Raw genomic sequence first — 23,876 nt, forward strand, 5'->3', positions numbered from 1 at the left:
CCACTTTCCTCTTCCCCTTCCCTTACACGGTGTTCCCTCTCTTTTTGGCTCTATAAGTGGACTCCGACCCCTTTCCTTCCCAGGGGTTAGGTTGGTGGCTTTTGCAAACACCTCTACATGGAAAACTTGATGATTGGAGCATTTTCAACATATTAGTGTGATTATACATATTTTTCGATGTATAATCACATACAAAATGCTTGATTGAATGGTAAATTTATAGGTATAATTGCGTACATAGCGTAAGTGATAAGGTTTGTCAGGAATTCACATATGCCCGCCGCTATCACTTCTCTGCCTTTCGCTCCCATCCCGTCATGTAAGGAGCCGTTAGAAAAGTGATCGAGCCCCCATCAGAGCTATAGCAAAAACCTGCTTGAGTTAATCAAGCAGGTGTGTTGACATGGCAAGGATCAAATCATGATACAAACCCAAAAGTTTTTAACAACATTTGGGGAGGCGATGGCTGAGTGGTTAGCGTGCGGGCCTCACATTTACCGCGAACTGGACGACGTGGGTTCGAATCCGCTGCTACCACCTGGGATTTTTCAGTCACCGCCGAGTGGCCTAAGACTACCCACATGCTGTCCTGAAGATCACCCATCAACCCGGACTCTAAAGGAAACCGTCCAAGTGAATCAAGAACGAGCTCTGGGGGGCAGCATGAACCAAGAAAAGATGGCGCCGCTTTAAAACACTTGCCTGCGCCATGATGGGCTGGGACCGACCACCAGCCAGGTCACTAAAGGGACACAACTCGACGAGTTTACCTTGAAATATGACTTTTCTGTTTTTCTCCACTCTCTCTTATATCACGGTAAGGAGTAACTCGGGAAGACCATTTAAATGCTTTCCGCGACGTCTTAAAAGGCGGCGCAATGGAGTTAAAAGGGCTTTTTGAGCCCGCGCAGACCATTTAAATATTCACATTTTACTAGTAATGATGTTCATAAAAGCCAAAAATATGGGGTTTTCGCTCGGAAATTATGTTTTTTGTCTGGCAGCACGTCCAGAACCTCTGGTAGACCATTGGTGACGCAGTTGTCAACCACCGGCCGTAGGGAGAGCATCGCTTTTCTGTTTCTCACACCTCGTGTTATTATTGAAGTTCTGGGCACAATGCCGAAGAGCAAGGTAGCACAGAGAAACCAAGAACGTGGTAAAACAGCTATGCAGCTGCAGCTTGCGAAAAGAGTCACTTCTGCACAAGAGAGAAGAGATAAGGAGAGAAAGAGGCACCAGACACCAAGGCGCGGGAAGAAGAAAAAAAAAAAAAACAATAGCAGAGGATATGTAACAAGAAACGCAGACTGGAAGGAAGAAGAAGAGATTGACGAAAGTACATCATAACAGGCTGGAGCTCACTAGTTTGTGCTAGAGTCCTACCTCACCCCCACGGTACTTTGTAAGTTTGTTATTGTTAGTAAAAGTGAACGAAACTTTAAACGTGTTTTTCTCGAAACCAAAAATCTTTAACTTCAAATGAGTTAATCTCAAAAACTTATCAACCAATTTTCAATCTGTTTTTTTTAATATAATAGAGAAAAGAAAGGAAAAAAAAGTAGAGCCCGATTTTTGCTCTAACTCAAAATCCAAATTTTTTATTTGAAAAAATGTCAAGAAAAAACATAGTGCGCGAATTTTTTTTTTAAGAAAATCTAATTTTTGTCCTATTTACAAACTCTGGCTCAGCATTGTAGTACAATACTTCATCTAACTACTGTGTTAAGCAAAACGACGGAGGCTCATTTTCTTCATAGAAATTGTATTTTTTTTTTAATAAGGTAAAAAAAGACAAAATGGCTTATAACTCAAAACCACTGACTTTTGGAATAGCAACACTCCTATCAAATATGATGTACGTTCTCATTGCTATCATGTGTCAAAATGTCATTTTGATTACGTAAGAAATAACAGAGATATCATGTTTCGCTGTTTTTCGCTAGTTTTCGCTAGAGAAAAAAAAAGGAAGGCTCTGGTACCTTTTGTGAGCTGCCTCTTTATCTTTCATAGCACGAGAACAAGCGTGATTAAACCAAGACTTTTTAGCATGAGGAGTAGAGAAAGTACGTGCAATGTGTGCCTCCATTCCAGTGACAGTCACCTCTATGATGCGCTGGGTACACACCTGGAAGACATAATCATTCTACGGGAAATTAGAAAAGTACATCCTCAGGGTGTCCCAACGAGCGGTAGCAAAATGCCAGAAGCATCGCCTCTTCGGTTGGTCCAGATGGTGTACAGGAGCGGCATGACAGGATACAGAAATAAGGTTGTGCTCGGAGGAGCCCAACGGAGAGAACAGTTTAACAGAGTAAGCAGAAGGGTGTCAGTTGGGCTAGACATATACAAAGCTTTCGATATAGTCTGGCACAACTCTTCGCTTTCTAAATTACCCTCCTACGGATTCTATCCCTCTCTCTATACCTTTATCTCCAGTTTCCTTTGTGGCCGTTCTATCTCTGCTGTGGTAGACGGTCACTGTTCTTCCTCTAAACCTATCAACAGTGGTGTTTCGTAGGGCTCTGTCCTATCACTCACTCTCTTCCAATTATTCATCAATGATCTTCTTTCCAAAACGAACTGTCCTCTCCATTCCTAGGTCGATGTACTTTGCATTATTCAACTTTTTTTCAGCAGAAGACCCTCCCAACAGGAATTACAAGACTCCAGACTGGAGGGTGCAGAACGCTTAACCTCAGACTTTGCTGTCATTTCCGACTGGGGCAGAGAGAACCTGGTGTCCTTCAATAACTTAAAAACCCAATTTCTCCACCTATCAACTCGACACAATCTTCCGGACAACTAGCTCCTATTCTTCGACAATCGGCTATCACCTTACACTAAACATCCTCGGTCTCTCCTTAACTCAAAATCTTAACTGGAAGCTTCACATCTCCCAGTAAATCAGCTTCCTCGAAATTGGGCGTTCTGTACCGTCTCCGCCAGTTCTTTTTCCCCGCAGTTGCTATCCATATACAGGGGCCTTGTCCGTCCCCGTATGGAGTATATATCTTACGTGTGGGAGAGCACCACTCACACAGTTCTTTTGGACAGAGTAGAGTTTAAGGCTCTACGTCTCACCAACTTCCCTATTCTTAATCTTCTTCTATTTTTTAAATTCCGCTGCCATGTTGCATCTCTTTCTGTCTTCTATGGATATTTTCACGTTGACTGTTCTTCTGAACTTGTTAACTGCATGCCTCCCCCCCTCCAGCGGTACCGCTGCACACGATTTTCTACTCAAGCAACATCCCTATACTGTCCAAATCCCTTATGCAAGAGTTAACCAGCATCTTCACTCTTTCATCCCTCACGCTTGTAAACTCTAGAACAATCTTCCTTTATTTGTATTTCCTCCTGCCTATGACTTGATCTCTTTCAAGAGGAGCGTATCAGAACACCTCTACTCCCGAAATTGAACTCTATTGTGGCCACTCCTCTTAACACTTATTATAGGAAAAGTGATTTGCGGGCCTTTTTTCATTTTTTTCTGCCCTTGAGCCGTTTTCGTTACTGTAAAAATAAAAGTAAAATGGTTTGTTTTAGAGTCATACCTTCCGTTACGATGTTGGTGTCCACAGGTTGTATTGTAGGGGCTAAAAACGAATCACGAGGTTTTGTGTTGGTAATGGTAAACGGTGTTGTGGCAGGAATGGTGGTACCAATATCTCTTCTAGAGGTGGTAAATCTAGTAGTCACAGGAGTTCTCGTTGTGGTGGTTTGTATTGTTATAGAGCTTGTTTTTGAGTGGGTGATATCACTTTCTGCGGTAGTTTGGGGTCTAGCTGCGGACGGCTTCGTAGTCACTGTTGGAAAGAAATGTTGCTATGTTAGTGCAAGTCAGGTCGCCTTCAGAGTAAAGCCTTCGACCCCCCAAAATAGTTTATTTTATTACTAGTTTCATACAAAACTAAACGAAACCAATAGGATAAGAAGAATGAACAAAAAACATATGATTTAAATCAAGGAAATGTTCTCCAGAGAGAGAGAGAGAGAGAGAGAGAGAGAGAGAGAGAGAGAGAGAGATGTATTGGGAGTGATGCGGCAGCCCTGTGAAGAGGTTCACGGGCGTAGTATTAACGTCCCCCATCCCCTTTCCTTTCCCTTTCGTTTCCTTTGGCCATGAACCGCAGTATTAAACGTCCCCGTGTAGATGGGGCTGTTTAATACTACCACGAGAGGGAGCGGACGGGGTCGAAAAAGTTTTGACTCCACGGGGTGAGAAGCTGGGGCCGTAATCTCAAAACACTCCTTGTCGACAGGTGCCAGTTGACAAAAGCGCCGTTTAAAACGGCGCACTATCGGTGTTTTTGTTTCGGCTGGATCCCGATACACAAACATTTTCAAAGGCGCCATTGGCGCGCCGAATCACTGAAAGGCGATATTACCCTCACAGGCGCCTCTTCACGAGTCAACCAATCACAGTGCCCGTGACAGCTGTGATTTTAGAAGTGTGAGCTAATCACGCAGCACTGTTCCCAGCTGACAGCTACGGCACCAAGGAGTGGAGAGAACATTCTAAAATACTCGCACGGCGCGGAGGGAGAAAACATGCGGTTATCGTTTACTATTTGCAGCCCCGCAAAACTGTCAGCGCAGCGCTCCGCAGGGCCGTCACCAATAATGATGATAGCCTCAATAATAATCATCGATATGCACTGATTCACAACGTCGTAGTGAGTGAGTGAGTCTTAATTGCTCTCATGGATAACCTACTGATGTCCTTTTAATAAACTTGGCATCGTTATAGTCACTTGTCTATGTTTTGGCTCATGCTAATCACAATATCTTTCCTTTTTATAGTATCAGAAATATCCATTGCTTCATTTTCCATTTATCTGATAATTTATTTCCTTTATATTATGACAATTTAATGTCCAACGATTGTATCCAAATCACTGAATATTTATCACACACAATTTATCTTTGAGTACAAACACCAGTTAATAGCCATGTTCAGTTATGTTACGAATTCTCTCAATTTCATTCGCTGAGTGGTTGATTTCAGGCTTCTTGTATACACACTCAAAAACTATCGTTACACATTCAGCACGATACAAACTGATACCATGGACGAAGCCATTGAGAACAGGCTACACATGTTGGTATCACTGCGTGTGTTGAGTGTGGGTTCACATGGTTGAACCAAGTGAGCGGGACTCGTAAATGAAGCAGTAGAATTTGAGCTGGCACAGTAACGCTTCATGAAACACACAGGTGGTCTTAGTCGAAGTTAATTGATCTGTGTTCTATGTAGCTATAACATTGCAGTGTTTGGGGTGATGAAATTATGCTTTACCACCTCACACACAAGCAAAAGTTAAAATTTCGTCCATTTAGGAGACAATATGATAAACACCTTGAGGTGATGAGTCACTCAGGATTCGGATATCAAAGTGAATCCCACTGACTGATCGCCACATACGGCTCCACTGAGCCTAGGAGGTTACGTACAACTTTTCTAACCCTTATGATAGATTTATAGTGGATTATAAACTTGACTTTTCACCCAAATGGTAAGATAACGTTGGCATTGGTTTCACTAGTATAGCATGCACTACTCGAGTCACGGTATTCGCTTGTCTCGAAACAATCATGGAATGTACCCAATAAGATTAATTCTCTAATAATTATCGGCGGGTCCTTATACCAACATGTTAGACAAATTAACTCCTGCATGCAAGCTATTTAATTAATTACTCTCCTCCAGACACGGCTAATTTCGGCAATTCAAAACGCCTGCGCCAAATTCCTTATTCGTCAACTTAAAAAGCGCGCAAATGAGGCAGCACAAGAGAGAAGGGTAGCCCAGGAGTAGATTGAAACAACCTGTAGAAGTCTGTTTAAACTTGATCTTTCTTACCAGCAATGCTTTTAGCGTTGCAATTTGAAGTTGTGTTTTTTTTTTCAGATGCCCACAACTAGAACATAAGAACATAAGGACGTAAGGAGTCTGCAAGAGACCGGTTGGCCTATACAATGCAGCTCCTGTACACTCAACCCCACCTTACCTCACCATCCATGGCTTTATCTAACCTCTTCTTGAATGTATCTACGGTATTGGCACCCAAACATGGCCCCCAAGCCTGTTCCATTCGTCCACCACTCTATTGGTGAACCAATTCTTGTCTATGTCTTTGTTAAATCTGAATTTGTCTAACTTAAAACCATTGCTACGCGTCCTACCTGGCTCTTTTACTATCAAAATCCTATTGACATCCCCTTTATTAAATCCCTTCATCCATTCATAGACTTCGATCAAGTCTCCTCGCAACCTTCGCCTTTCTAGCGAGTGTAGATTTAACTGCCTCAGCCTGTCTTCATAAGGCAAGTTTCTCACCCCCTTAATCATCTTTGTCATCCTCCTCTGTACAGATTCTAACATATTGATATCCATTCTATAGTAGGGGGACCAGAACTGAACTGCATAATCGAGATGAGGTCTAACTAGTGCTAAGTAAAGTTTGAGGATGACTTAAGCGCTCCTATTGCTTACGCCCCTTGAGATGAAAACAAGTACTCTGTTTGCCCGATTTTTAGCCTAAATGCGTTGATCCCTAGGACGGAGGTCAGCGCTCATTAGGACTCCAAGTCTCTCTCACGCCCAGACCTACTTAGAGGAGTGCCATTTAAGGAGTAATTGTGTGAGGGACTATTCCTACCTACACTCAGAATGCTACACTTCCCGACATTGAATTCCATCTGCCACTTCCCCGCCCAATCATATAGTCTGTCAAGCTCATCCTGGAGAACGCTAGCGTCCCTGTCTGATTGGATTACTCTACCGATCTTGGTATCATCTGCGAACTTGCTGACATCACTCTAATTCCTGTGTCCAAGTCATTGATGTAAACAATAAAGAGCAGAGGACCCAGCACAGACCCTTGTGGGACGCCACTCGTAACACTGCCCCATTCAGATTTTTTACCATTGATTTACACTCTCTGCTTCCTACCACTAAGCCACGCCCTGATCCAGTTCAAAACTTTCCCATTTATGCCGTGAGCCTGTAATTTTAGTAATAGCCGGTGATGGGGAACTTTGTCGAACGCTTTACTGAAATCCAGATACAATATGTCATAGTTTTCATCTCGGTCAACCGCCTCGATTACTTTAGTGTAGAAGGACAGCAGGTTAGTAAGGCAAGACCCACCCTTTGTGAATCTATGCTGTGAATCATGAATTAAATTATGCTTTTCTAGATGGTCCCGAATGCTCCCGGCTATAACTGACTCCAACATCTTTCTTACAACTGATGTTAAGCTAATTGGGCGATAATTTGAGGTGGCTGACTTGTCTCCCTTTTTGAAAATCGGCGTCACATTAGCTACTTTCCATTGATTGGGCACATACCCAGAATTTACCGACATCCTAAAGATATCGGTAAGCGGGCCACTGAGGACCTCCTTGCACTCTTTCAGCACCCTTGGGAATACTTCGTCTGGGCCCAGCGATTTGTTTTTCCTGGACTACTTGCCTAGTGATGATCACATCCCTCAACTTGTCGTTCCCTTCGCCCTCATATACCTGAACTCTCTCTGGAATGGTTGTTAGATTTTCCTGGGTGAAAACTGAGAGGAAATAGTCATTCATCATTTGGCTCATATCTTCTCCATTTTCAACGAGCTCACCTGTGTTAGTTTTCAACGGTCCAATTTTGTCCTTTGTTTTCGTTCTGTACAATTTGAAGAAGCCCTTGGGATCGCTCTTGGCCTCGTTGGCGACCCTAATCTCATAATTTCTTTTCACTAGGCGGGTGTTCCTCTTCATCGACCTGGTTAGCTCAACATACCTACCCATGAGGTGGGTTTCTCCGTTCTTTATTTTCCTATAAATTCCTCTCTTTAAGCCTATCTCATGCTTGAGTCTGCGGGTCATCCATTTGGGGTCGTTATTTTCCTTCCTACGTGCTTGGTAAGGGATATGCTGTCTCTGACCCTCTGCAATTACTCTAACTAAATTATTGTAGGTCATTTCTACATGATTCCCCTGTCTTTCCGGTTCCAGCCCTGAGATCTGGCCCTCATCCAGCCCTAAGGTTCCCCAATTTACCTCCTCAAGGTGTCTTCTAAGCCCCTCATAATCAGCTCTTCTAAAGTCAGGCACCATCACAGGGTTGAGTTCATGGGTCACCGCCCAGTCTAATTTAAACCTAATTTCCTTGTGATCACTGCCACCTAATTCTCCCCCAACATCTAGCTCGCTGATCATATTCTCGTTGTTAGTTAAGACCAAGTCTAGAGTGTTGTTACCCCTGGTGGGCTCAGTCACTGCCTGCTTGAGAAAATTATCATGTATTACTTTCAGAAAATCCTCAGATTCTAGATCACCCACCACGCCTTCCCAATCTATATTCCTATAGTTAAAATCCCCCATTATGCAGACATTTTTGCTCCTGCTCGCCCTGCCTACCTCTTGCAGTAATATATCAGTGTCCTGCGTTCATGCCTTCGTCTCATCAGCTCTCCTCCTCTTACTGATAGTCTTCTACCTCTTAAATTCCGCCGCGATGTTGCCTCTCTATCTTCTATCGATATTTCCACGCTGACTGCTCTTCTGAACTTGCTAACTGCATGCCTCCCCCCCTCCCGCGGCCCCGCTGCACACGACTTTCTACTCATGCTCATCCCTATACTGTCCAAACCCCTTATGCAAGAGTTAACCAGCATCTTCACTCTTTCATCCCTCACGCTGGTAAACTCTGGAACAATCTTCCTTCATCTGTATTTCCTCCTGCCTGCGACTTGAACTCTTTCAAGAGGAGGGTATCAGGACACCTCTCCTCCCGAAATTGACCTTTCTTTCGGCTACCTCTTTTGATTTTTTTTGTGGGAGCAGCGAGTAGCGGGCTTTTTTTTATTATTGTTTTCTTTATTTGTGTGCCCTTGAGCTGTCTCCTTTGTTGTAAAAAAAAAAAAAATAAAGAAAACACACGTTTAGTGGAAGCATTAGTTCCAGGATGGCACACGATGAACTTAACTATATCTGACATGCGTTGATGGTTGTTTTTGTCTTTGACATGGGAGAATACTTCTACCCACCGCTGTTACGTATATCACATGAGCATTATTGTTTAATAATCATTTGTGAATATAAAGCTTAAACATGTAGCAGTCAAATCACTCCGTTAATATTAAGATGATATCTAGTATCTCAGTGTCTTCCTTCCTTTCTATCCCTCCCTTCCGGGGGTTCTGTCCTGCTCCCCCCAGCAGAGCTGAGGTGGTGGGGGTGATCGCACAATTACCAACCCTGCCGAGATTATCGGGTTGCTCAGTGTGAAATTCGTCGGACCCCACTGAAACGATAGTTTTTTTAGTGTGTGTACCTCACACAATTTATGCATTTCCTCTCAGCCATGGAACAGTCTCTTTGTTTATGTTCACCAGCGCACTTGTTACATTTTAGGGCTTCTCCATTGTTCTTGGCAGTGCAGTTGGCCCCAAGATGGCCGTATCTTTGACAATGGTAACATATGATTGTATGGTATCTATCTCTCACAGTGTATACTCCTCATTCTACACCTTTTCACCTTCAAATTAATAAAAAATGGACTTCAAATAAAAAAAAGTTGACTTTCAAATTTAAAAAGTTGACTTTCATATTAAAAAATGACCTTCAAATAAAAAAGCTGACTTTCAAATTAAATAACTTAACTTTCAAATTAAAAAAGGTGACTTTCAAATTTTAAAAATGTAATTAAACTGAAAAATACCCCTTTTCCTCTCCCCCTACCCCCTTCAATAGTACTCCCTCCCCCCTTCAATAACTCCCTACTACACCCCTTTTCCTTTCCCCCTACCCCTTTCAATAGTACTCCCTCCCCCCTTCAATAACCCCCTACTACACCCCTTTTCCTCTCCCCCTACCCCCTTCAATAGTCCTCCCTCCCCCCTTCAATAACTCCCTACTACACCTCTTTTCCTCTCCCCCTACCCCCTTCAATAGTACTCCCTCCCCCCTTCAATAACTCCCTACTACACCCCTTTTCCTTTCCCCCTACCCCCTTCAATAGTACTCCCTCCCCCCTTCAATAACTCCCTACTACACCCCTTTTCCTTTCCCCCTACCCCCTTCAATAGTACTCCCTCCCCCCTTCAATAACTCCCTACTACACACCTTTTCCTCTCCCCTCCCCCCTTCCATAGTCCTCCCTCCTCCCTTTAAATAACCCCCTACTACACCCTTTTTCCTCTCCCCCTCCCCCCTTCAAAAGTCCTCCCTCCCTCCTTCAATAACCCCCTACTACACCCCTTTTCCTTTCCCCTACCCTCTTCAATAGTCCTCCCTCCCCCCTTCAATAACCCCCTACACCCCTTTTCCTCTCCCCTACCCCGTTCAATAGTCCTCCTCCCCCTTCAATAACCCCTACTACACCCCTTTTCCTCTCCCCCTACCCCGTTCAATAGTCCTCCCTCCCCCCTTCAATAACCCCCTACTACACCCCTTTTCCTCTCCTCCTCCCCTTCAATAGTCCTCCTCCCCTTCAATAACTCCCTACCCCTTTTCCTTACCCCTACCCACTTCAATAGTACTCCCTCCCCCCTTCAATAACCCCCTACTACACCCCTTTTCCTTTCCCCTACCCCTTCAATAGTACTCCTCCCCTTCAATAACCCCTACTACACCCCTTTTCCTCTCCCCTACCCCCGTTCAATAGTCCTCCTCCCCTTCAATAACCCCCTACTACACCCCTTCTCCTTTCCTCCTCCCTTCAATAGTACTCCTCCCCTTCAATAACCCCTACTACACCCCTTTTCCTCTCCCCTACCCCGTTCAATAGTCCTCCTCCCCTTCAATAACCCCTACTACACCCCTTCTCCTTTCCCTACCTCTTCAATAGTACTCCTCCCCCTTCAATAACTCCCTACTACACCTTTTCCTCCCCTACCCCGTTCAATAGTACTCCTCCCCCTTCAATAACCCCCTACTACACCCTTTTCCTTTCCCTACCCTCTTCAATAGTACTCCCTCCCCTTCAATAACCCCCTACTACACCCCTTTTCCTATCCCCCTCCCCCCTTCAATAGTACTCCCTCCCCCCTTCAATAACTCCCTACTACACCCCTTTTCCTTTCCCCTACCCCTTCAATAGTCCTCCTCCCCCTTCAATAACCCCTACTACACCCCTTTTCCTCTCCCCTACCCCGTTCAATAGTCCTCCTCCCCCTTCAATAACGCCCTACTACACCCCTTCTCCTTTCCCCTACCCCGTTCAATAGTACTCCTCCCCTTCAATAACCCCTACTACACCCTTTTCCTCTCCCCTACCCCGTTCAATAGTCCTCCCTCCCCTTCAATAACCCCCTACTACACCCCTCCTTTCCCCTACCCTCTTCAATAGTACTCCCTCCCCTTCAATAACTCCCTACTACACCCTTTTCCTCTCCCCCTACCCCGTTCAATAGTACTCCCTCCCCTTCAATAACCCCTACTACACCCCTTCTCCTTTCCCCTACCCTCTTCAATAGTACTCCTCCCCTTCAATAACCCCCTACTACACCCCTTTTCCTCTCCCCCTACCCCGTTCAATAGTACTCCCTCCCCCCTTCAATAACCCCCTACTACACCCCTTTTCCTTTCCCCCTACCCCCTTCCATAGACTTCACAACTAGTTGACGGGAAATCTCTTCAGTCTTGGCGCGCTGGCTTCGCGTAAGGGGCCGATTGTTATGGCGACTTTCACTGCGACAACTCAAACACACTCTGCGTTCTTACTCCGAATTTAAGTGGAAACAGGACGAAATCTTCAAGTTTTAGTGTATACAAGCAGGCAGGAGTGTCTGTAGAGTGATTTGGTCGAGGATTCAAGGTAACTTATATAAAATAGCACCATGCGTGCACTTTGAAAACGTTGTGTAAAAAATGGCAAATTTGCGTAACTTTAGGTTGAAATCTTTACGTAAAATGAATGATAACTGTAGGATAGTGAAGTCCACAGTTTTACGTATTAGGAAACAAGAAATGTACGTTTAGTTAGTGCCTACATGGCAACTCAGCTCAGTTCCGCGTCGCCTGCATTTGCTCAAGCTCGTCGGTTCTTCCCGGGGACGTGCAGGCCGACCTGGACCGGGCCAAGGCAGAGGAGAAGGAGGACGACGAGGTGATCTTGGCCCAGCTTGCCAGGGAGCTGGCCGACGACCAGCCGGACCCGCCGACGGACGAGTTGCTCCTCGCCGCGGTCGGCAACTTCGCCGGCTACCTGGCCAGGAAGGTCCAGGCCAACTCCTCTGTGGCCGAGTGCTGCAAGCAGGAGCTTGCCCAGCAGGAGGAGATGAAGATTACCGTGGAGCTCGAGAGGGGCGACCCGCCCTCTGTGATGTTCGACGCCCTGGTCGAGCTGGTCGACAGGGGAGAGCTGGAGACTGGCCGGGCGGTCCTGAAGCGGCCATCTCTCCCAATGGCCCACATGGCGTCCTTCGGGATGTCGCTGTGGGACTCCCTGATGTGCAGGGAGGACACGAAGGAGCGCATGTTGAGGTTCATCTACCTTGCCATGCGCCACAGGGACAGGTTCAGGCACCTCCTGGAGTTCCTGGCCTCAGACCCGACCTTGCAGGGGTACAGGTGCCAGGAGGGGCACAACCTGGCCAACACCATCTTGCCGCACATCAGCAGGTCCTCTTCAACTGTTTCGGTGCTCATGTCTCCAAGGACGTGACCTCAGAAGCGAGGAATAACAAGGCATTGAAGCAGCCGACAGGCAGGAAGAGGAGCAGTATCGAGGAGGGCAGGAAGGAGAAGGCGAGGAACATGGACGGGTACAAGTACAGGCCACTGACCGGGGCCCACAAGTCATAGGCCAAAAGGCTAAAGTGATTGTTCAGGGACGAGGGCCAGATAGCCAGCAAGACGTGCTGCGGCAATAGTGACATCGGAATTCAACCAAAATAAGTTGTGATTGTATATAGAAAATGAATATTTTGCTTTTGTTGAGTAAAATTAAAATGTTTCTGCATGCTTTCCTCAAGTATTAAGTTTCTAATGTGAAAATTAAGTGATTTATTAGATGTTAAAACTTACGTAAAAATGCACTAAATAAAAAATAGAAGTAGCTATTTCGGGCAAAAACTTATAAGATATGCTAAATATTGCTATTGATTCTGAAAATATAAGTGATTATCTCTGCATTTGGTGATGTTTGTGCATCTAGCGTAAAATCTGAGGATTTTATAGCCTTTTTAAGTTTTGTTATACTTATATAAAAAACAATTAATCGGGATTTTATTAGGGAACGACTTTGAATTTTTTGATACAGCTGCTCATGGAGACTCATATATGACTAAGGTAGGTGCATGTTTTAGTTTCAGGTCGCTCTCTTCTTTGGTTTTGAAAATATTTAAATTTTAAATTTTTGAAAATCGGCCCCCTGCGAATCGGCCCCGCGCCCCGTTTCCCGTCAATAGATTGTGAAGTCTATGCCCCTTCAATAGTACTCCCTCCCCCCTTCAATAACTCCCTACTACACCCCTTTTCCTTTCCCCCTACCCCCTTCAATAGTCCTCCCTCCCCCCTTCAATAACCCCCTACTACACCCCTTTTCCTCTCCCCCTACCCCGTTCAATAGTCCTCCCTCCCCCCTTCAATAACCCCCTACTACACCCCTTTTCCTTTCCCCTACCCTCTTCAATAGTACTCCCTCCCCCCTTCAATAACCCCCTACTACACCCCTTTTCCTTTCCCCTACCCTCTTCAATAGTCCTCCCTCCCCCCTTCAATAACCCCCTACTACACCCCTTTTCCTTTCCCCCTACCTCCTTCAATAGTACTCCCTCCCCCCTTCAATAACTCCCTACTACACCCCTTTTCCTTTCCCCTACCCTCTTCAATAGTACTCCCTCCCCTTCAATAACCCCTACTACACCCTTTTCCTCTCCCCCTCCCCCCTTCAATAGTCCTCCCTCCCCCCCTTCAATAAGCCCCTACTACACCCCTTTTCCTTTCCCCTACCCCTTCAATAGTCCTCCCTCACCCCTTCAATAACCACCTACTACACCCCTTTTCCTCTCCCCCTACCCCGTTCAATAGTCCTCCCTCCCCCCTTCAATAACTCCCAACTACACCCCTTTTCCTATCCCCTACCCTCTTCAATAGTCCTCCTCCCCCTTCAATAACTCCCTACTGCACCCCTTTCCTCTCCTCCTCCCCTTCAATAGTCATCCTCCCCTTCAATAAGCCCCTACTACATCCCTTTTCCTCTCCCTCTCCCCTCTTTAATAGTCCTCCCTTTCCCCTTCAGTAACCCCCTACTACACCCCTTTTCCTCTCCCCCTCCCCTCCTACAGCAACCCTTCACTACAACCCTTTTCCTCTCCCCTCCCCCCTTCAATAGTCCTCCCTCCCCCTCTTCAACAACCCCCCACTACAACCCTTTTCCTCCCCCCCCCCTCCCTTCCTTTCAACAACCCCTCCCACCCCTTTTCCTCCCCTTCCCCCTTCAATAGCCTCCCCTCTTCCCCCTGCAACCCCTTCACTCACCCCTTTTTTTCAAAATTTGATTTCGCTTGACTAAATTTGACTTCGCTTGACTAAATTTGACTTCCCTTGTCTAAATTTGATTTCCCTCGACTAAATTTGGGGTGACTCCTTGACATCACTCGACTAAATTTGACTTCGCTTGACTAAATTTGACTTCGTTTGACTAAATTTGACTTTGTTTGACTAAATTTGACTGTTCTTAACAAAATTTGACTTTCCTTGACTAAATTTGACTTCGCTTGACTAAATTTGATCTCGCATGACTAAATTATACTTCGCTTGACTAAATTTGACTTCTTGACAAAACTTGACTTTGCTTGACTAAATTTGACCTCGCTAGACTAAATTTGACTTCGCGTGACTAAATTTGACTTCTTGACAAAATTTGACTTCGTTTGACTAAATCTGACTTCGTTTGACTAAATCTGACTTCGCTTGACTAAATCTGACTTCGCTTGACTAAATTTGACTTCGCTTGACTAAATTTGACTTCGCTTGACAAATTGTGTGGTGGCTGGGGGCGCCCAACATCCACTCACTTGATGTAGTGTTTCTCCAGTGGAAATGCTACACTAAGTGACAAGCCGAAATAGTTAGCAACAAGTATGCTAACCATTTCAATACGCTGGGTGGTAACCAAATAACCAGGGTAGGGGCAGGTCTATCTGAATGATGAATGCAGCGCCCTCAACCTCCCCCAAGCTGTCTTTCCCCCTCTTTCTTTCTCTCTTCTGTTCACGCTTCTTTCTTTGGGTAGCCTGGGGATTAATCCCCCCAGGGGTCCTGCGTCCCTGCCCTATGGCGAGCAGTCAGGCCAGCCCCTGATCTGGGCTGGTTAGGGGGAGGGGCTTTCACCCCCTCCCTCACCAAAAAAGTCCCCTAGCTAAAAACAAATTAAAAAGTAGAGGTCGGGGTCGGGGCGTGAGTCTCGACCCCGATCCGGTCTTGCTGGGGGGCCCGACCGCGCGGCAGGCTTCCACAATGCATCCGCATCCGGGGAGCCTGCCGTCAGTGACGGGTGCAGGGCAAAGCCTACGGGACCCATGCACTTCGAAGGAGGAAGGGCCCCCAAGCACCTCTTTTTGTTTTGGGGGTGGCCGGGGTGGTGCAGAGGCTGAGCCCGCCCGCAGAACCAGGCCTGGGGTTAACCTTCGGAGGGCTCTGCGTGTGGGCTCCTGGAACGTCCGGAGCCTCTCGGACGATGATCGACTGCCTTACCTATCAAATGAGCTCAGAAGGCTGAGGATGGATATAGTGGCACTCTCTGAGACAAGGAGGCCTGGCAGTGGCGAGATCAGTGAGGGGGGTTACACTTTCTACTGGTCCGGCATGAGCAATGGCTTCCATGTCAGGGGGGTAGCTATGGGCATCTCCAGTCAACTGCTGCCATTTGTGGTTGAGGTTGCTCCAGTTGATGAGTGTATAATGCGAGTGAGGCTGAAGCACACATTGTGCTTCATGTCTCTTGTTGAAGTGTGCGCTCCCACCGAAATGCGTGAAAATGAAGAGGAGACGCTCTACGCCAAACTCGACTCCATATTAGACCAGTGCCCTCCCCGGGACACACTCATTGTCCTGGGCGACTTCAATGCTACTACTGGAACTGACAGGGTTGGCTACGAGCTATGTGTTGGTCCCCATGGATCTGGTACCAGGAACATCAACAGCTCTCTTCTCCTGAATTTTGCAAAATCCAGAAGGTTGAGAATTGCGGGGTTCCTGGTACCAGAGACCAGAGCTGCACCGCTGGACTTGGTATAGCGACGCCGGAGGGGTAGCTAAGGAGATCGACCACATTCTCGTAAGTACTCGTTGGAGGATCCTTCAGAACTGCAGGGTTTACCGGAGTGCTGAGTTCTTTGCAAGTGACCAGAGGCGGTGGCTGAGTGGATAGCGTGACGGCGCCGCGTTTAGGACGACGCGAGTTCAATCCCCGCCCGGTGCCACCAAGCTGGGATTTTTCAGCCGCCGCCGAGTGGCTTAAAACTACCCATATGCTGTCCAGAAGACCACCTATCAACTCGGACTCTAGATTCTAGGATTAAAGATGAGCTCCGGGAGTGCAGCATGAGCCAATGCAAGATGGCGCCACTACAAACACTCGCCTGCGCCAGAACGGGCTGGGCCGACCATCAGGATCCACCGGGAAGAAGCCTACCGGCGCAATAGGCCGCGACGTATAAAAAAAATAAAAAATCAAGCTTCATGTCAGGTCAAGAAGAATCTCGAGATGCAACACTACTGTGTTCCATCTCGAGAGGCTGAAGGACCTGGCATGTCCTCAGGAGTATGCAGTGACAGTCTCAAATTGGTTCGAAGTGCTCGGCACCCTGGAGGACCCTGTAGAACTGTGGGATACCTTCAAACGTGAGCTGCCAAGGAGTGCATTGGAGAGCGCCCGAGATCTAGGAGTGGCTTTGCCTCGGTGGAGGCGCTCGAGAATATTGAGGAGAGTCGCGCTGACAGACTTGCTGTGAACCGGGACCAATACAGGGCTCTGTCACGAAGGACTAGAGCTCTCCAGAGCTCTACCTTTGACCTGCTTACCGAGCCCTGAAGAAGCTCTGCTCTAAGTCTCCTTCTCAGGTGAGCGCTATCTGAACAGCTGACGGCTGCCTCGTGTCGGACATGGATGGGCAGATGGCTCTTTTGGCTGAGTACTTTGAGCAGCTGTACATGGCGGACCCTCCACGTGGGCAGCTTCCAGTTGCTGGGTTGCAGGTGGCGGATGCTGACCCACCCATTGACGAAAGCCCACCCTCTCTGGGCGAGGTCAGAGAGGCTGTGGCCAAGTTGAGGGATGGAAAGGCACCTGGCACCTGTAACATCAGTGCGGAGCTGCTCAAAGCAAGAGGTGAGGCCATGATCCGCGGGTTGCATGCGGTCTTGACTGCCGTATGGCAGTCCGGTACCATTCCTCCTGACTGGAAGAGGGGGTTGGTCGTCCCTATCTAGAAAAGGAAAGGGGACCGCCAGGACTGCAACAACTACCGTGGTATTATACTGCTCAGTGTGCCAGGTAAGGTGCTTGCCCACCTATTGCTGATGCGAATTGGCAGCCAGCTGCTGAAGCTGCAGAGATCTGAACGGTTCACGCCTAGCAAGTCAACAACTGATCGTATCCTAGCGCTTCGCGTACTGGTGGAGCGTCGACGTGAGTTTCGACAGGGGATGCTTGCAGCCTATATCGATCTCAAGAAGGCGTTTGATTCAGTGCATCGTGAGGCACTCTGGAATCTTCTGCGCCTCCGTGGGATTCCTGCGAGGACTATTGGTCTGCTGACTGGCCTGTATTCTGGGACAAAGAGTGCTGTGAAGGGGGGGGGGGGGGGGCTTCTCCAGCTTCCTTCCCGTGAATGCGGGAGTGAGGCAGGGTGTGACCTTGCCCCATCGCTTTTCAACACTTGTATAGACTGGGTACTGGGCGGAGTTGTGGACGAGAGTCATTGCGGAGCATCCATTGGCAATACCAGGGTCACTGACCTTGTTTTTGCTGATGATGCAGTAATCCTGGCGGAGTCGCTGGAGGTCTTGCATGGCGATGGCTCTCGAGGCACTGCACGAGGAGGCGAAGCCCTTGGGACTTCAGGTCTCCTGGGCCAAGACCAAGGTACAGGTGTTTGGAGGCTTGCTGGATGAAACAGTACAGTCTGTTCATGCGTGTGGCGAGGACGTTGAGATCTCAGAAAGTTTAACATATCTTGGTAGCGAAGTTCATAACAACGGTGAGTCTGGGCAGGAAGTCTTACGGCGGATTGGTCTGGCCCACGGTGTTATGGACTCGCTCAACACGAGTTGTCGATACCTGTGCAGAAGAACAAAGATCCGGATCTTCAAGTCCCTTGTGCTCCCTGTCTTACTCTATGGTTGTGAGACATGGACACTAAATGGGGACTTGGAGAGGCGGACTGATGCCTTTGGTAATAAGTGTCTACGCAGAATCATGGGATATCGCTGGAATGACTTTGTGTCAAACCGGCGACTACTCCGTGAGACTGATTCGACATATATTACCTGCATAGTCCGTCAACACCAACTCCGGCTATACGGGCACGTGGCACGTTTTCCGGAAGCTGATCCTGTTCATCGGGTTGTCTCTGTAAGAGACAATCCTGAGTGGAGGAGGACTATTGGAGTGGGGAGGGGGAGAGGAAAAGGGGTGTAGTAGGGGGTTATTGAAGGGGGGGAGTATTGAAGGGGGAGGGGAGAGGAAAAGGGGTGTTTTTCAGTTTAATTACATTTTTTTAATTTGAAAATAATTTTTTTTAAAATTTGAAGGTCAACTTTTTAAATTTGAAAGTAATTTTTTTTTTAAATTTGAAGTTCGCTTTTTTAATTTGAAGGTGAAAAGGTGTAGTTTTATCTTGTCATGATGTTTATGAATCAGCTCTCTAACAGTTGGATTACATTTCAAAATATAGTGCATTGTGCCACCAGCGGCAGGCTTGCTAAAAATCTTCTCAATTTTCCCCCCAACTCCAGAAATCAAGTGTAGGAACTCATTCCTGTTTAACAGTGTCTTAATTATCTTATCCCCGGTCTCCTCCTTATGCACTTTGCAGATCATAATCTTTGGCCTTAGTTTTCCCACACTTTATGTGCTAACTTGCTCTACATTTTCCAATTTCTGAGCTGCTTCATTCCTTGTGTTCTCATCATCAAAGTTCATAACAATGTTACCTCCATTCGTGAATCTTGAATCAGTAATCTGAATGCCTTGTAATGCCTGGGAAACTTCATTTTTCAACTCAGTAGCCTTTTTGTCTTGATCAGACTGGGCCCGGATCCACAAAGGCTTAGTTCGTAGTTTTGGGCCCTTAGTGCGTAGTTTTGAGAACATCGAGATTCACAAAGCTCGCGCGCCAATAACTACCAACTAATCGATGACGTCACTGGTTAGCGCGCGGATTCACAAACGTTTACTGCGCTCTGTGTGACGCTAAATTTGTTGTTAAATAACTACTGCCTCGGAGCTGACGGTAACGCTAACAATATTATCATATTTACGTATAAATGCTTATAAATCGCGTTTTTGAACTTGAAATATAACTTTGCGAGTAGAGGAAGACCATTTCTTTATAAAATGATGAGATATACACCCTTTGAGAGGTATATGATAAGTGTGGGCGGTATGGCAACACCCGGCCGGGGCATTGCCAGACCTCCCTCCTCCTTCATCTTCCTACCTCCTCATCCATTCATCCATCCATCTCTAGATTTGTCCCTCCGTGGAGGCACCATGGACCTTTGTTGGGTGAGAACTAGCCCATGAGTTGGGCTGCAGATATGGCAAGACAGTCTTAATTTTCCCTTGTTCCTCCCTTCCGTCCTTCATTCTGTCTGCCTCGATATGTCCCATATTTCTATTTGCTTTCTTCCTGCCTCAATCTCCTCCATGTCTTCTTTTTCTTCATCTTAAGCATGTTCGTAGGTAACAAGGCATCGAACAGCAGAGTTACCTTGACGTAAATGTGCAGCAAACAACGAAATAATTAAATTCGTAGATAACGATTAAGTACAGTTTGCCTTAAAATGAAGAAAAATAGGAAAAGAGAATGGGTTTCTTGAACCAGCAGCTGGAGGGGGCTCCCTAAGATTGGCTGACGGTTCTGTAAACGTGCTTGCGATTCGCTGCAAGGCCAATGACGTCATCAACCAATCAGCGGCCTCGCTGACTTAGCGCGCCTCTAACTACCATCTAAGGTTTGCTTCGTGAATCTGACGCTAACGTCGGTAGCTAAATCAATAGTGCGTAGTTATTGTTGTGCTGGAAGCTTCCCCCGGCGACCATAGGCCTCTAGAAGGCTCCCGGAGAAACGAGCAAAGGGGCGGGGAGGAAGGCGAGCCGTCCGCGCCCCACGGGGCGCGGCCAGGCGCCAGGCGGGAAGTGTTGCCAACTAGCATATATTTTTGCTACATGTTCTTGTATGATCTGAAATATACTGTAATATTCTAGACTGTACTGTTCTGGATATATATAGGAGAAGAGGGCGAGAGAGAGTCAGTCCCAGTCATAGTAAGCTAGTGGTAAGTGAAGAGTCAGAGTGAAGTGTACTACTAAAGAAGAATATTAAACTACAGAAACTGTGCAAAGTGTTTACATATCTCCCTCCCACGGAGTCTCCTGACGGCGACACGGAACTCAAGTAACACGTCCGGCATAACACTGGTGTCAGGAGTGGGATGGTGGAGAGGTTTAATTGGACGTTGGGCCAGGAGTTGGCCAAGCAGTGCAACAATGATCAGTCTTCATGGGATCAGAAGCTGCCTGCGCTTCTCATGGCCTACAGGTCTGCCGCCCACGAGACTACGGGGTATTCACCGGCAAAGCTGATGTTTGGACGTGAGCTGCGATTGCCGGAGGACCTACTGACAGGAAGGCCTCCTGGGGAAAGCCTTCCAAGGGACGCCTCCAGTTTTGCCCGTCAACTAGAGGAACGGCTGGAAGAGGTGCACCATCAAGTCCGTGGTGCCTTGAAGTTCTCCGGGGAGGCCATGAAGCGCGGTTACAATATGAAGGCAAGCCACGTTGACTTCAAGGAAGGAGACCGAGTCTGGCTTTACAACCCGCAGAGGAAGAAAGGACAGTCTCCGAAGTTACAGAGCCCCTGGGAAGGCCCTTACACTGTGCTAGAACGCCTCTCCGACGTGACTTACCGAATCCGGAGAACGGAAAAGACCAAGCCGAAAGTTGTCCACGTCAACCGCCTATGGAGGTACCACGGTCCGGGAAACTACACCTGGAACAACTACAGACACCCACCAGCCGACGAAAACGTAAGGGACGTCCAGGACCGAGAGGAGGTCGACGACGACGTAGGCCTCCTGGCCCTTTCAGCCGAGGGAGATAACCTCCCGGCTTCGGCAGATGTTCCAGGGACACCCCAAGAAGCGGACGACGACGAGGCGCACCAAGAGACAGACGCGCAGGAGGCAACGAACAGAAGACAGAGACAACGCAGGCGTCCACAGCGATACGACGATTATTATGTTTTTGATTAATTCTCTTATGTTTGTACATAGTTAAGTGTGTGATCGGGACGATCACAATTAAGAGTTGGGGATAGTGTTGTGCTGGAAGCTTCCCCGGCGACCATAGGCCTCTAGAAGGCTCCCGGAGAAACGAGCAAGGGGCGGGAGGAAGGAGCGTCCGCGCCCCACGGGGCGCGGCCAGGCGCCAGGCGGGAAGTGTTGCCAACTCGCATATATTTTTGCTACATGTTCTTGTATGATCTGAAATATACTGTAATATTCTAGACTGTACTGTTCTGGATATATATAGGAGAAGAGGGCGAGAGAGAGTCAGTCCCAGTCATAGTAAGCTAGTGGTAAGTGAAGAGTCAGAGTGAAGTGTACTACTAAAGAAGAATATTAAACTACAGAAACTGTGCAAAGTGTTTACATATCTCCCTCCCACGGAGTCTCCTGACGGCGACACGGAACTCAAGTAACACGTCCGGCATAACATTATGTTAGTTCGTAGTTATTGAGTATGTTTGTGAATTCGGGCCCAGAGGCCTTCACGACAAGGAGATTCTTCTTCCTCTTGCGTCTGGCTACGTCAGCAAAACTAGTGCAACCCGACTCTGCCTGATCATCACAAATCACGCCTGCCACCTCACTCAACTCCTCCTTGACACTGGACATCCGAGATTCAACTTCATCTTTAACCACAGATATTTCTTTAGATAATTCTTGCTTCAATTTATCCAATTTTTCAACAATGTTGGTAGCGAGAGACGCTTTATGAAGACATGGAGTGCAAATCTAATTTATTTTAGGCACATCATCCTGCATTCCTGCTTGACTCAAATCAAATTAGTACACTTCACATGACACCGCCTTGGACACAAACAGCATGCAGTCCACTTCTCGCCTGTAAAATCTTCACAGACACAACAGGAATCTTTCAGACTCCTGGTTCTGTCCACCATTGTCGACTCACCTGTTCCAAGGAGCTCACGCCGCACGTCCTCACCCTACCACTCTCACTGAGAAATATTTCCGTTGAGAAGCATTTTTGAAGTGGTGTCACTGATTAGTGGTGATATGTTAATCATTATATACATGAATTAACTTTACCAACAGAATTATGTAATAATTATGTGATAATAGGCTATTTTCTTTGCAGCGATAGATCAATATTGATACGTCACGAATTTCGTGGAAATAGATTACCTGGGTAATAGATTAGTAATATAGCATCAAAAAGATACTGATTTTATTGTGGTTTACTAAGTGGTGATAGGCTAATCGGATCTTGACAATATTGTGATTTGACATAACACGTACAGTAGGCTATTATCAAGTGATACTTAAAATTACACAGAAGCCTTAACAAAAGTATGTTCCTTACAATATATAGGTCATATTAACACTTTTGAACTTGTATAAATAATGCTAAAACAGTACGTAGCCTAATACTCAGCAGTAGCCACATTCCCGTAAGCCCCTATCAATAGGCTAATAACACCATCTATTAATTATTTTAGCTACTGAAATAACGTAACTTCATTTACTAGCCTGTTATGGTGTCACTGGGTCCACCTCTCAATGAGTGGATAAAACAGCATTATCTAACTGTTCATGAGTCACAACTCAAAGTCGCTAGAAATCATTCATAACTTCTTATTTGATTAGGTAATAATATAAGTTTACTATGGTGCTGCCACCCAGTAATTACTTTTGAAATTATGTGCTTCACTCAAAACCATGTTCTGAGGTTGTATTTCATGTAATTGTTAGCTACGAGACGCGTTCTCCTCGACACAAGGCGCCTTTGCCTCCTCAACGGCAGCTCCGACCCTACCTTTCCGCAAAGGCGCTTACGAGCCGTTTTCAAAGATGGCGCCGTCCTGCCGAGCTTTTGTTTATGCATCTTTCCGGGAGCGGCGGTGCGGTAAGGCGCCGTTGCCACGAAAGGCACCTGTAATGTTTTGAGTATGCGGCCCCAGTACTGGTCCAACAATATTACTTAGTAGGATATTTTGTTCATTAGCAGAAAAGTGATGATGTGCAGGAAGTAAAGGGAAGTAATGCTAAATAGTTTTTATAATATATAAATAATGAAATTAATAATAATGATAGATAAATAGATAAATAAATAAACAAAGTTTATATAATTTTCAGTTTCTTAAACGGCAAACTCAGGGTACAAAATCTAATATTCATTAATGAAAAGCCCGTTATAAGAAAGTTTTATATTATGGTGGTTTACTTTTAAATTTCGAGAATGATAAAATTGCATGATAATGTTGAAGTGATTGAAATATATGATTTTACTTGAAGGTTACTGAAGCGAGAGGAAACAAAATATGCAGCGCATACCCTAGCAACGTTGACCTAAATACTTAAATGATTTAGCATCATTTTTCAAGAAAGAATGTGGAAAATTT

General features: G+C 46.3%; 1 protein-coding gene across 1 annotated transcript in view; it reads right to left on the reverse strand.

The window, feature by feature from the left end:
* LOC126981608 (uncharacterized) overlaps positions 1-23,876 on the reverse strand; it is a 77,463-nt gene that overhangs the window by 17,936 nt on the left and 35,651 nt on the right. Inside the window, exon 4 of the mRNA XM_050833046.1 lies at positions 3,558-3,809. The gene's annotated coding sequence lies outside the window, so the exon portion shown is untranslated. The remainder of the gene's footprint in view (positions 1-3,557; positions 3,810-23,876) is intronic.

This window comes from Eriocheir sinensis, chromosome 48 (genome assembly GCF_024679095.1).
Source record: "Eriocheir sinensis breed Jianghai 21 chromosome 48, ASM2467909v1, whole genome shotgun sequence".
Taxonomy (NCBI): Eukaryota; Metazoa; Arthropoda; class Malacostraca; order Decapoda; family Varunidae; genus Eriocheir; species Eriocheir sinensis.